This window comes from Schistocerca cancellata, chromosome 6, assembly GCF_023864275.1.
Source record: "Schistocerca cancellata isolate TAMUIC-IGC-003103 chromosome 6, iqSchCanc2.1, whole genome shotgun sequence".
Taxonomy (NCBI): Eukaryota; Metazoa; Arthropoda; class Insecta; order Orthoptera; family Acrididae; genus Schistocerca; species Schistocerca cancellata.
Window position 1 is genome coordinate 492,410,570 of NC_064631.1, and position 13,176 is coordinate 492,423,745.

Here is a 13,176-nt window from a genome sequence, read left to right on the forward strand (position 1 = left end):
CGTCGTGGTTGATTACACGTTTTCGTAAGGCTAAATGTAATGCAGAGCGCTTACAAGAAAGAATAGTTTCCTGCGTCATGCTATTGCTAGCTAGGTGAAATATTTTTAGGTGGCTATGTTTAAAATGAATGTATTTTTGAACGTATTGTTCGTCAAATATTGGAATGAATCTTCAACTGTAGGTATGCCTGCACATGTTATAGCATAATAGCTGTAGCTGCGTTAGTTTATTTTACAGACTTGGGTAGGTTAGGTGTAACTTTTGATCCTTCAAGGGGTGATCGTGGCCTGGCGGCCCGGGTCTGTACGAGCCGCGGCTTGCGAGCTACGGGCCAACCAGGCTGGCCGAGACGAGACGCAAGTGAGCGAGCTGGCGGTGTCGTTGGTGGGCCAACAGCCCGGGACGAGCCAGCACGGCTGCGCCACATGCCTCTGCTCTGCCACTCGGTTTGACGTGAATATGTTTACCTCCTCTCCTGGTATCGGTATAGGAGCGGCAAGCAGAAATACACATGAGGCTGTCAGCCGTAATGACTCACTGGGAGAGGTCTATTCGAGATAGAGTCGTCGCTCTCGTTGAAGAAGATGTTCCATCAGAGAAGCTGACAGACGGCATGGCGTACCACATACCACTGCAACGAGATGGTATATGCCTTGAAAGAGGCACCACCAACAGCGCTCCTGGCTCAGACAGGAAGAGAGTGAGCTCACAGCAGGAAGACAGGGACTTAGTGTCTCGGAGCAGAGAATGTCCCATTCTGAACGCGAAGCAGTTGCGGCGGGAGACCAGCTTCCCCGGCTCCAGTGACACGATTCGCCGAAGGCTGAGGAACGCTGAACTGCATGCACGACGATCCGCCGTGAAACAAGAGCTCAGCGAAGACAACGTTTTATACCGGCTAGCATTTGCGGAGCTTTATCTTTGGGCGTCGTGGGACAACATAATTTTCACTGATGAGAAGGTGTTTTCCACCAGTAACGACGGTCCACGAATCGTTTACAGGCCACAAGGGACTCGCCATCGACGCGAATATGTAACCACGACGAGAAGAAGTGGCCGGCTATCTGTTACCTGCTAGGGTTGGATTTCTGCGAGAGGGGCGGGAATTCTTCACAGGATAGAAGGAACTCTGGACAGTGCGCAGTATGCCCACATATTGGAAAATGTGATTCTTACGTCAGTGCGAATGCTGTACGCAGAAGGGGACGTCACATTGGAAGAGGACCATTCTCCCATTCACAAGTCTGCATTTGTTCAGCAGCGGCTCTCCTCGATTGGCGTCAACGTCACGGACTGTCCGCCACGGACGGCAGATATTACCCCCATGGAAAACATGCGGGCTGAGGTCCCCAGTACATTAACAGAGAACTGGCCACGAAACCAACCAACTACTGCGGACGCTCTTTGGGACTGCGTCCTGGAAGCCTGGGAGGAAGTTGCTTCTTCAGGCTGTTACGTCTGACGGCTTAAATATTCTATGCCAAGACGCATGATAGAAGTACAAAATAAAGAAGGATTCTGGATAAAATATTAGTCCTTAAAATGTTTTGTTATGTCTTCTTTCTCGTCATTTTTCCTCATTGAGAGCTAGTGGAAGATCGCGTGGCAATAGAAAAGATACAATATGGGTTAGTTGCCTTTTTAATTCAAGTGGGTTTCCTTTGAATATAGTTTGTTAAATATTCTATTTTGACTTTATTTATACCCTGTCTAGATACTTACAAACTAATCGGCATAGATGGACTCTGTCACAGTAGTTTTTATTATTTCAAATACATCTCTCTCTGCCCCCTCCATCCATGAATACACCCTCCGTCGTCCACACAATACGCAAACGATTTCATATTATGTTCACTCGTTGTTAATATCTCCTCTGTTCTCTCACACTCTCTCTCTCTCTCTGACACTATCGCCGCAAGTGCTCATCTATTCCATTCCCCCAAAACTTTATAAACAAATCTAGCGGTTTCCACTGACGCGCCATTTTCTCTTTTAATTGCTGCTGTCTTTACTCTCTAACATTTCTCTCAACACCTATGAAACCGTATTCTTTGATCCCCTTCCCTATAACCAATTCTTCGTTCTGAAAACAGTCCTTTCTTATCTCTCAGTCCTAAGAAAAAATGAACTGTGGCACACATCTAAGTAAGCAATACTTTACAAGCTTTGCACGCTTATATTTTGCACTTTTGCACTTCTGTCCATTCCCAGATCCCACCCTCCTTCCTGTTACGCGTCCCTTGACATCTGCATCTACATCTACATGAATACTCAGCAATTCATAATTATGTGCTTGGCAGGGGGTTCTGTGGTCTGGTGGATTAATCTTGTATTGATGTGTAAAACGTGTAGGTTCACATCTCACGTCCGGCGTAGATTTTTAACACACACAAGTAACTCACCTTCACTCCTAGTAACGCCAAGTTCAGAACGCCAGTAGGCTCCGTAGTTCAATATCCGCAGTAAAGATAACAAACATCCCTTCCCTGCCGACTGGGGTAGAGCGGCATTCGTTTGAACTGTGACAGATGGAGAAACCCCGGAAGGCAGAGACTCTGTCACCAGCAAGCCGTCGTAAACTAGAAAATGTATTTCATTTAATGAACCAATGGCCATGTAAGTTAACAAGGCTCTTACTTTATTTCAACCTGAGATTTTGAAAATTGATTTTGAAAAAGATTTTGAAGATTTTGAAAAAGATTTAGAAAATTGTGGTGCTGGACTGGGTTTTGAATTTGATTTCACTGGGTTCCGGAAGATTGAAAACTCTTCCAGGCCTCCTCGAAAGGCACCTATCTGGTTTCGAATCCTGATCAGCACAAAATATTCATTATTTCATTCAAGCGTCTAGCATGTGCACTCCGAAATACTAGTGAAAAATAGTTGCATTTTCAACGTCTCTTCGTGCGTTGTCAGCTGTAACGTGTTCGTTTCAACATACAGCCACATGATGAGCCTTTTATCGCAACATTAGAAGATCAAACGTTTCCTTACATCTTTTCAAGTTCAAACAAACAAACAATGGAAGTTTTGTTCGTTGTGATCACCAAGGACGATATGTTGTGGATTCAACTTCTAGCCAGCAGAGTATTTTCCATCACATCATCGAAAGTACAAACATGCACTCCTAGCTATTACTGGAAATGAATTTTATAGTTAGTGTCTTCATAACCACGTGTGTGGGGTTTGAATTCCATTCAGCACAGAACTTTTCGTCGCCTGATGCCTAGCTAAAAGTGTGCGCATGTCGCTACTGGTGAACCAACAATAGCTATTTATCATCTGTTCCTGGCTAGAAAACAACGGCACTAGATGCTGGTTTCGAATACCAGTCAGGCAAAAACAACTCTATCGCCGTTCAAGGTTCCAACATCTCGCTATTGGTGAAAACACTTGATATTTAACTTCTGATTTGACGTACTTGGTTAACAATCCGATTAGGTGCTGGGTTCGCATCCTTGTCACAAGCTTTACATGATGGCATTTCAATTTTAAACATGAGCATACATTGTTCCTTGTGAATGACACCATATTAAACATCGTTGGGGTAGATCCCAGTAAGGTAACTGTTATGACAGGATTCCCAGATCAGTACAAACATTTTCGTCATTTATTTTCAGGATCTGAATTGATAAATGATACTGGTGCAAACGTCTATACTTCACGTCTCTTTATGCCTAGTGATCGAATCTCAATAAGGCAGAAACAAAGCTTAGTTTAGTTAGCAATGCCTATAGGTGCTGGGTTTGAATCCAAGCCCAGAACGACGACCTTGGTCATGTTATTCAAAGTTCACATTTGCGTACACGTAGCTGTTGATGTGTTACAAAAACAATATTACTGGTGATTCGCTGTTAATGTTGAGATTTCCGTAGAGAGGTTGTTGCCGTTAACCGCGTTTTTTTACTGGTTCGTCCAATATCCAGTTTCCAGAGCCACTGACCGTTGAACGACGTTCAGCACGTGGATTGAAAACCTTTTCGAGGGCGAATAACTTTTTTCCAGTTGCCGTACAGCTTTGTATCTCCATGTATTGTCTCAAGTATTTAATTTTGACTAAGGACTACTGTACGATATATGTAAAATAATCCGTTTTCTCAGAACTTTTGGAATGTCACTTGTTGTAATTAAGGTTAGTTTATAAGTGTTATGGGGTGTCTCATAGCTAAGAACGTGTTTTCTAATATGTTTTGTATGACGATATTAGTTGACGCTTAGACTGACTGCCTTAAAGACCTTTCGTCTCTAGTAGTCTCTTGCGATACCCATTGTGTGTAGTAACACGACTGTACCCTACGGGGTTTTGGTGATTAGAGGACCTGCAACACAGCTACGTTGTGTTGGTTGTATTCGGCAGTGACAGACCTTTTCTGCTTTCAAGTGTACATTCAGAAAAGAAGCAGTTCTGACGTTTCGCTTCACAATGAGGTCAGGACTTAGGGAAATTCAAGGAACGTTCTTAGTACGTGTCGACTTAGAAATAGCGCTTGAGAATGAAAATAGTGCAAGACGTTCGAGACTCTCAGAAAAATAGGTATAAGCTGTAGGGAAAGATGGGTAATATACTATATGCATAAAAAAGAAAACAAACAATAAAACGGAAGACCAAAGAGAGTCTTAGAATTAAAATTGCTGAAGGACAAAGGTTGTTTGGTTCTTAGTTGATGTTCAATGCATGCGTCGAAGAAGCCACGGTGCAAATAAAAGAAAGGTTAAGTAGTGGGATTAAAATTCGCAATGAGAGTATCGATGACAAGAATCATTGAAGACATTACTATGCTCAGTATTGGCAATAAATTCTTACTGGACGCAGAGAATGGAAAGAACATATATTGAACTCACGTATGAGCTTTGAGTAAACCGAATAAAAAGGAGAGTAATGTGAAGCAGCAGAAACGAAATTATTGAGCAACTTGACATGGAAATTGGGTATTATGGAGTAGATGAAATGAAGGAATTCTGTTGCCTTCGAAGCAAAATAGCGTATCATTGATGAAGCGAGGAGAACATAAAAAACAGGTTGTCAGAGGCAAAGAGGGCGTTTCAGGTTAAAAGAAAGCTACTCGTAACAAGCATTGAGCTTAAAAAAACGGCTACTAGTGACAGGCATGAGCTTAATTTGAGGAAGATATATATGAGAATGCAGTCTTGCACCACAGAGTAGTATTGTAGTGAATCATAGACTGTGGGAAAACTGAAAAAGAAGAGCACCGAAGCGTTTGTTATATGATAATATTCTAGGAAAAACCAAGGTGCATTTATGGAAATTTAAGACGTGCTCCGCAGAATAGGCGAGGAAATACTTTTATGTAAGACACTGAAAAGGAGATGGGACAGATTATCAGGATTGTTTTAAGTAATTGGGAAAGAACGTCCTTGGTCTTAGAGGCAAAAGCAGAGTGTAAAATGTGCTCACGAAAATGTGAGTACCTGCTGGCTTCCTAACATTAAAATCTGATGTGGCAATGTGTAGTTGATTCATAGCGTAATTTTACAAGGAACCCTTTCAGTGCGAGAAGGGCTAATTTTAAAGTGCTGTGTTATCAGTCGTGGCAGGAGAAAACTGTTAATGACTCACCATGTACGATACATCAGGACGGCCACAGAAAAATGAATGTCCGGAAGCTGCAGAGATTAACATTCCATGAGTATTTGCGTTACGCTTCACAAAACTGAAAACGTTGACGGCCATGAAATGTTTAAAACAAACTATTTACTTGCACCATGAACGCCGAATGACAAATGGCGCGGCTTGGTGATCACAAGGGTTTACACCATCAAGATCGAATGCGAGCTCCTTGGGTGCAGCAAACGGTGCAGGACGTTCAGATAGGTGTATACTCTTGAGGAATTTATATATCATCTTACTGGTGTAACGGTGTGATGAGACAGATGGAATACGATGAAAGGCAATCGAATGCGGTCGTGCAGTTCATGTTGACTATCCTTAAAAGCGTAACTGCTGATAGCGCGATAATAAGTTTTATAGGGACGGAAAAAAACCATCCAGAGGCTGAATATTTCCAATGGTCGATATGGTGTGAACTGCAATATCACACTCATTGCTGTGAATGACTATGATTTTAAAACGAAGACAAGGAATCAAACAAAGGTAAGTTTGTTTGACCAGCTGCTGGCCGAAAGCAGTGGTCATACCATAGCTGCAGTTCTCTTACGCCCATTTTCTCACTATTGCTTGCTGTGACGTAAATATTCCCTACTGCCTTTGCAAGTTAACGCACACGAGAAATATTCGTGAGGGAAATAGCACCCCCAACTTCTCGCAGCATATCCAGGTTAACAGTCGGCGTAATTGTATTGGAATAAGTCAAGGCATGCTGTTAGTTAGTCTTGATACAAGTCTCTTGAATCCCAAATTTCCAGTGTTCCTTTAATAATCATTTCTTCTTCAAATTTCTAATGTTGTTGTTGTTGTGGTCTTCAGTCCTAAGACTGGTTTGATGCAGCTCTCCATGCTACTCTATCCTGTGCAAGCTTCTTCATCTCCCAGTACCTACTGCAACCTACATCCTTCTGAATCTGCTTAGTGTATTCATCTCTTGGTCTCCCCCTACGATTTTTACTCTCCACGCTGCCCTCCAATGCTAAATTGGTGATCCCTTGATGCCTCAGAACATGTCCTACCAACCGATCCCTTCTTCTGGTCAAGTTGTGCCACAAACTTCTCTTCTCCCCAATCCTATTCAATACCTCCTCATTAGTTACGTGATCTACCCATCTAATCTTCAGCATTCTTCTGTAGCACCACATTTCAAAAGCTTCTATTCTCTTCTTGTCCAAACTATTTACCGTCCATGTTTCACTTCCATACATGGCTACACTCCATACAAATACTTTCAGAAATGACTTCCTGACACTTAAATCTATACTAGATGTTAACAAATTTAACTTCCTCAGAAACGCTTTCCTTGCCATAGCCAGTCTACATTTTATATCTTCTCTACTTCGACCATCATCAGTTATTTTGCTCCCCAAATAGCAAAACTCCTTTCTTACTCTAAGTGTCTCATTTCGTAATCTAATTCCCTCGGCATCCTCCAACGTAGTTCGACTACATTCCATTATCCTTGTTTTGTTTTTGTTGATGTTCATCTTATACCCCCCTTACAAGACACTGTCCATACCGTTCAGCTGATCTTCAAAGTCCTTTGCTGTCTCTGACAGAATTACAATGTCATCGGCTAACCTCAAAGTTTTTATTTCTTCTCCATGGATTTTAATTCCTACTCCAAATTTTTCTTTTGTTTCCTTCACTGCTTGGTCAATATACAGATTGAACAACATCGGGGATAGGCTACAACCCTGTCTCACTCCCTTCCCAACCACTGCTTCCTTTTCATGCCCCTCGACTCTTATAACTGCCATCTGGTTTCTGTACAAATTGTAAATAGCCTTTCACTCCCTGTATTTTACCACCGCCACCTTTAGAATTTGAAAGAGATTATTCCAGTCAACATTGTCAAAAGCTTTCTCTAAGTCTACAAATGCTAGAAACGTAGGTTTGCCTTTCCTTAATCTTTCTTCTAAGATAAGTCGTAAGGTCAGTAATGCCTCACGTGTTCCCGTATTTCTATGGAATCCAAACTGATCTTCCCCGAGGTCGGCATCTACTAGTTTTTCCATTCGTCTGTAAAGAATTCGTGTCAGTACTTTGCAGCTGTGGCTTATTAAACTGATTGTTCGGCAATTTTCACATCTGTCAACACCTGCTTTCTTTGGGATTGGAATTATTATATTCTTCTTGAAGTCTGAGGGTATTTCGCCTGTTTCATACATCTTGCTCACCAGATGGTAGAGTTTTGTCAGGACTGGCTCTCCCAAGGCCTTCAGTAGTTCCAATGGAATGTTGTCTACTCCGGGGGCCTTGTTTCGACTCAGGTCTTTCAGTGCTCTGTCAAACTCTTCACGCAGTATCGTATCTCCCATTTCATCTTCATCTACATCCTCTTCCATTTCCATAATATTGTCCTCAAGTACATCGCCCTTGTATAGACCCTCTATATACTCCTTCCACCTTTCTGCTTTCCCTTCTTTGCTTAGAACTGGGTTTCCATCTGAGCTCTTGATGTTCATACAAGTGATTCTCTTATCTCCAAAGGTCTCTTTAATTTTCCTGTAGGCAGTATCTATCTTACCCCTAGTGAGGTTGGCCTCTACATCCTTACATTTGGCCTCTAGCCATCCCTGCTTAGCCATTTAGCACTTCCTGTCGATCTCATTTTTGAGACGTTTGTATTCCTTTTTGCGTGCTTCATTTACTGCATTTTTATATTTTCTCCTTTCATCAATTAAATTCAATATTTCTTCTGTTACCCAAGGATTTCTACTAGCCCTCGTCTTTTTACCTACTTGATCCTCTGCTGCCCTCACTACGTCATCCCTCAAAGCTACCCATTCTTCTTCTACAGTATTTCTTTCCCCCATTCCTGTCAATTGTTCCCTCATGCTCTCCCTGAAACTCTGTACAACCTCTGGTTCTTTCAGTTTATCCAGGTCCCATCTCCTTAAATTCCCACCTTTTTGCAGTTTCTTCAGTTTTAATTTACATGTCATAACCAATAAATTGTGGTCAGAGTCCATATCTGCCCCTGGAAATGTCTTACAATTTAAAACCTGGTTCCTAAATCTCTGTCTTACCATTATATAATCTATCTGATACCTTTTAGTATCTCCAGGGTTCTTCCATGTATACAACCTTCTATCATGATCCTTAAACCAAGTGTTAGCTATGATTAAGTTGTGCTCTGTGCAAAATTCTACCAGGCGGCTTCCTCTTTCCTTTCTTAGTCCCAGTCCATATTCACCTACTACGTTTCCTTCTCTCCCTTTTCCTACACTCGAATTCCAGTCACCCATGACTATTAAATTTTCATCTCCCTTCACTATCTGAATAATTTCTTTTATTTAATCATACATTTCTTCAATTTCTTCCTCATCTGCAGAGCTAGTTGGCATATAAACTTGTACTACTGTAGTAGGTGTGGGCTTCGAATCTATCTTGGCCACAATAATGCGTTCACTATGCTGTTTGTAGTAGCTTACCCGCATTCCTATTTTCCTAATCATTATTAAACCTACTCCTGCATTACCCCTATTTGACTTTGTATTTATAACCCTGTATTCGCCTGACCAAAAGTCTTGTTCCTCCTGCCACCGAACTTCACTAATTCCCACTATATCTAACTTTAACCTATCCATTTCCCTTTTTAAATTTTCTAACCTACCTGCCCGATTAAGGGATCTTGAGTAGTCCCCTCCCGGAGATCCGAATGGGGGACTATTTTACCTCCGGAATATTTTACCCAAGAGGACGCCATCATCATTTAATCATACAGTAAAGCTGCATGCCCTCGGGAAAAATTATGGCCGTAGTTTCCCCTTGCTTTCAGCCGTTCGCAGTACCAGCACAGCAAGGCCGTTTTGGTTATTGTTACAAGGCCAGATCAGTCAATCATCCAGACTGTTGCCCTTGCAACTACTGAAAAGGCTGCTGCCCCTCTTCAGGAACCACACGTTTGTCTGGCCTCTCAACAGATACCCCTCCGTTGTGGTTGTACCTACGGTACGGCTATCTGTATCGCTGAGGCACGCAAGCCTCCCCACCAGCGGCAAGGTCCATGGTTCATGGGGATATGGAAATTCCTAATGGTCGGAGTTAAAAACAAACTCGTTGCTGAGCGTTGAGATAATTCTGATAAGCTCATCTAAAAATTTTCGGACCGATTTCACAGTTTGCTGCGCATCGACAAGTTGATTCTTTGTAAATAGTCTTCACGCGTGAAGACTATTTACAACATATCCGCCAGGAATGCCGCAAGAGTCAGAAGTTGACTCTTTGTTTGAAAATTCGTTATCTAACTTCTTCCAGTTCTGTAGCAATGCTAAGAGTTGTGCAACCACACACTGCTTCACTTCAAATTACTGTAAATTTTGTCGCGCGCAATTTGTTGTGCATTACGTAGTGGCTCACTATCACGCACATCCTGTAAATTGTATGGAGCATTTTTGAAACGTGCGAATGCCACTTTTTGTAAAATATGCGCCATTTTCTTCTTTGAATACCCGTCGTTTTTCTTATTGTACTCCACATGTACATTATCCGCACAGTCGAGCACATACGACGCCACACATTGCACTTTCTCAACTTGCAGAAACGCCACTATTTGATCTTCGATTTCTCTCTCACTCTGTGAAATTCCTAATGTTCCTTTACGATGAATGTCAGCTTCGGCAACAGTTAAATATATATAAAGCTGCGTTGCTTTGTTCATCGTCGCCATTGCTCTGCTTTCTATCAACACCACTTTAGCACGTAGTTTCTCGTCGACAAAGCAATTCAACTACTCTTCGGGGCATCAAATCACGTTCACCTCTGGATAATTTCAGTCGAAATCCACATACTGATTGTATACAGCATCATTACATAATACGAAATATGTTAGTAACCATATACTATCAAATAACCATGTGTATGTGAGATACTTGCTAATTAGTTAAGATAGAGATGTCACATTATGTATTGGTTATTTTATATCTTTTCGGTAGTGTTCTGTAAGCCAAATGATTTTACTTGATATGGTACACAGGTACAGTTTAATGGCACTACACGATATCAGCCGATTCTTACATGAACAAGTACCTCCTGGTTACACGGACCCATGGACACATCACGCAACAAAATCTTATCTATTGCCTGGCATCTGTTTCCCTTCATGATGACTGCCTCCTTATATTGCTGAATTACTGTAGTGAGTGGCCGAGCATGAATATTTTGTCTACACTTGGTATTCATCCAACCTTTCGTTTATTGCTTCTAGGTTAAAGAGTTCAGGAGTCTGTGACTGTTAGTTAAAGAACACCACGAGAAGGGCTTTAAAATGCCAGTTGTAATCAGATTAAGTGAATTTTCCCTTAAGTGTTTCCGAAATAGGCGTATTTGTAAGCAGAAGCGATACAATAATTTAGTAATTGCTAATCAGTGCACCCTGCCATAATAAGAGAAGTCAATTGAGATTAGTCAGATGGAGGTAATTTCTTACGCGGCTTGCCGTCTTTTTTGGAGGAAACTGATTAATATTTATGCGCCAACAGGGAGCCGAAAAAGGGGGCGGAAAAAGGTGGGAGTGATTTACGTTCCGCCGCATTAATGGCTTGTAGTACACTGCTTTCCTTTTATCCGGACGGATTTTGTGTAGTGCCTCGCCTCTTCATAACTTGTGGTATCTTTTTATGTCAATGCATTTAACACATCTTACATAGTAGATAATCGTATTTAAGTCTTCCTGTCTTCTTATCAACATTTCTCCTCTATCAAAATTCCTACTGCAACAAATAAGTCATCGCTTGTAACGGGTTTTTAAAATCTTTCTTTCACCTATAGTCTCGCCAATTTAATTTGGCAATAACAAAACGTCGTGTCGCTAGAAAGCCTGGTCCATGTCTGGATGAACTTGGCCGACTTTCGCTTACGTTTTCCACGGACGCTTACGCCTCCCAAGCAACTACCGTTCCCAAAGTTGCATAACTTCGTTGATAGGGTGGGAATCGGTGTTACCAAATAGGCAAGAGAAGGATAATCCTGCTCCGTATATCCCGCATACCACACATACCAAACATTCGTGTGTGCTAGTAGGAGACTTTCATAAACGTCTTGCAAGACTTCGTATTGACACGAGCAAAACTGTTTTACTGAAGGAAACGTTTTCTATGTCAACCGATTCATATGCCACTTCTTGGCAGAACAACGAAATTACAAATAAAAAGCAAAGTATTGTTTATCATCTACAAAATTAGCTTACGCAGTGCCATGCATTTCATGTATAAAATCTTCAGCATATGTATCAGTAAATTTATCCATAGATTTGCTGCTGCAGTCTGTTTCATTCCTGTTTTTTGGACCGAGTACTTTCCCAGTATCACTATTATAATTTTTTTCTACTATTTTCTACTATTCTGGTATAAGAACTTTCACTGATTTCAAGTATGCTTCATATCAGTTTTTGGAATTATTCGTTTACAGTTAAAGCAAATTTCGTTCATGGCATTCAGAAGTATGTTGCTCGATTTTCCAATGTTCTTGGAAATGGTACTGTGCTGAGACCAAGTTCTCGTCTGTGCAGTAGGATCAGATGAAGTACCAGCGTTTGTTCTGGAACAATTCATACAGGTTCGTTTGACAAATAGAGTAAATGAGTTATTCACATCAGGGAAATTTCCAGATTTTTAAATCGGGCCACAATTGCGTTTCTGTTAAGTAAAGGTATTCCAGAAGACATAGAATAGACATTTGCCTACTGTTTTCATTCACGAAAACAATGGAATCAGTTATGAAAGATAGATTAATGAACTGGTTGAATATATACTATCTTCTGCGTGAATCATTTTTTGATTCCAGAAGTGGTAGAGGTACAGAATCAGGCGTAATACGGGGCGACACAGAGAAACGGGAACATTTCCACAATCCGATACAACTAAAAGTGATGAAGGAAATAGATTGCATTCGTAGGAACTGAAACCTTACAACTTTGCCATTTACGAAACATTGACAACATTCATAATTTTTTACAAACTACGTCCTTTAGACGGCGTCCTCCCATACGAATACATTCGTGAAATCTGTTGTTGAGATGCCTCATCGACCGCTGTAATCTCTCAGCTAGGATACTGTGAATTGCATCCCGAATTCTCTGTTTTGACCCGAGTTCTAGGTCGAGTCGTGTCACTTTGCTCTTCAGCTAGCCCCACTAGAAAAAATCACAAAAGCATAAATCAGACGATCTAGGGGGGCAGGGAATGTTACCGAATTGTGAGATCACGCGGTCGCCAAATAATTCTCTCACATATCCCATTGACTGCCGTGCAGTGTGTGATATCGCTCCGTCCTGTTGAAACCAGCCTTCTTGGACGTTTGGAAAGTTGTTCACTGCAGGTGTAACGAAGTCCGTAGCATGTCCACGTAACGATCGGCATTGACAGTTGTTGTGTTTTCCTGTTTATTTGCGAAAAAATGCGGTCCGATAGCCTCATGTGATGAAACACCACACCATACTATCACTTTACTAGCGTGTAAAATGCGCTCATGAACGTCATTAGGATTTGTTTGCCAGTAGCCTTAGTACTGTTTATTCACATAACCTGTGAGATGTAAACGTGCC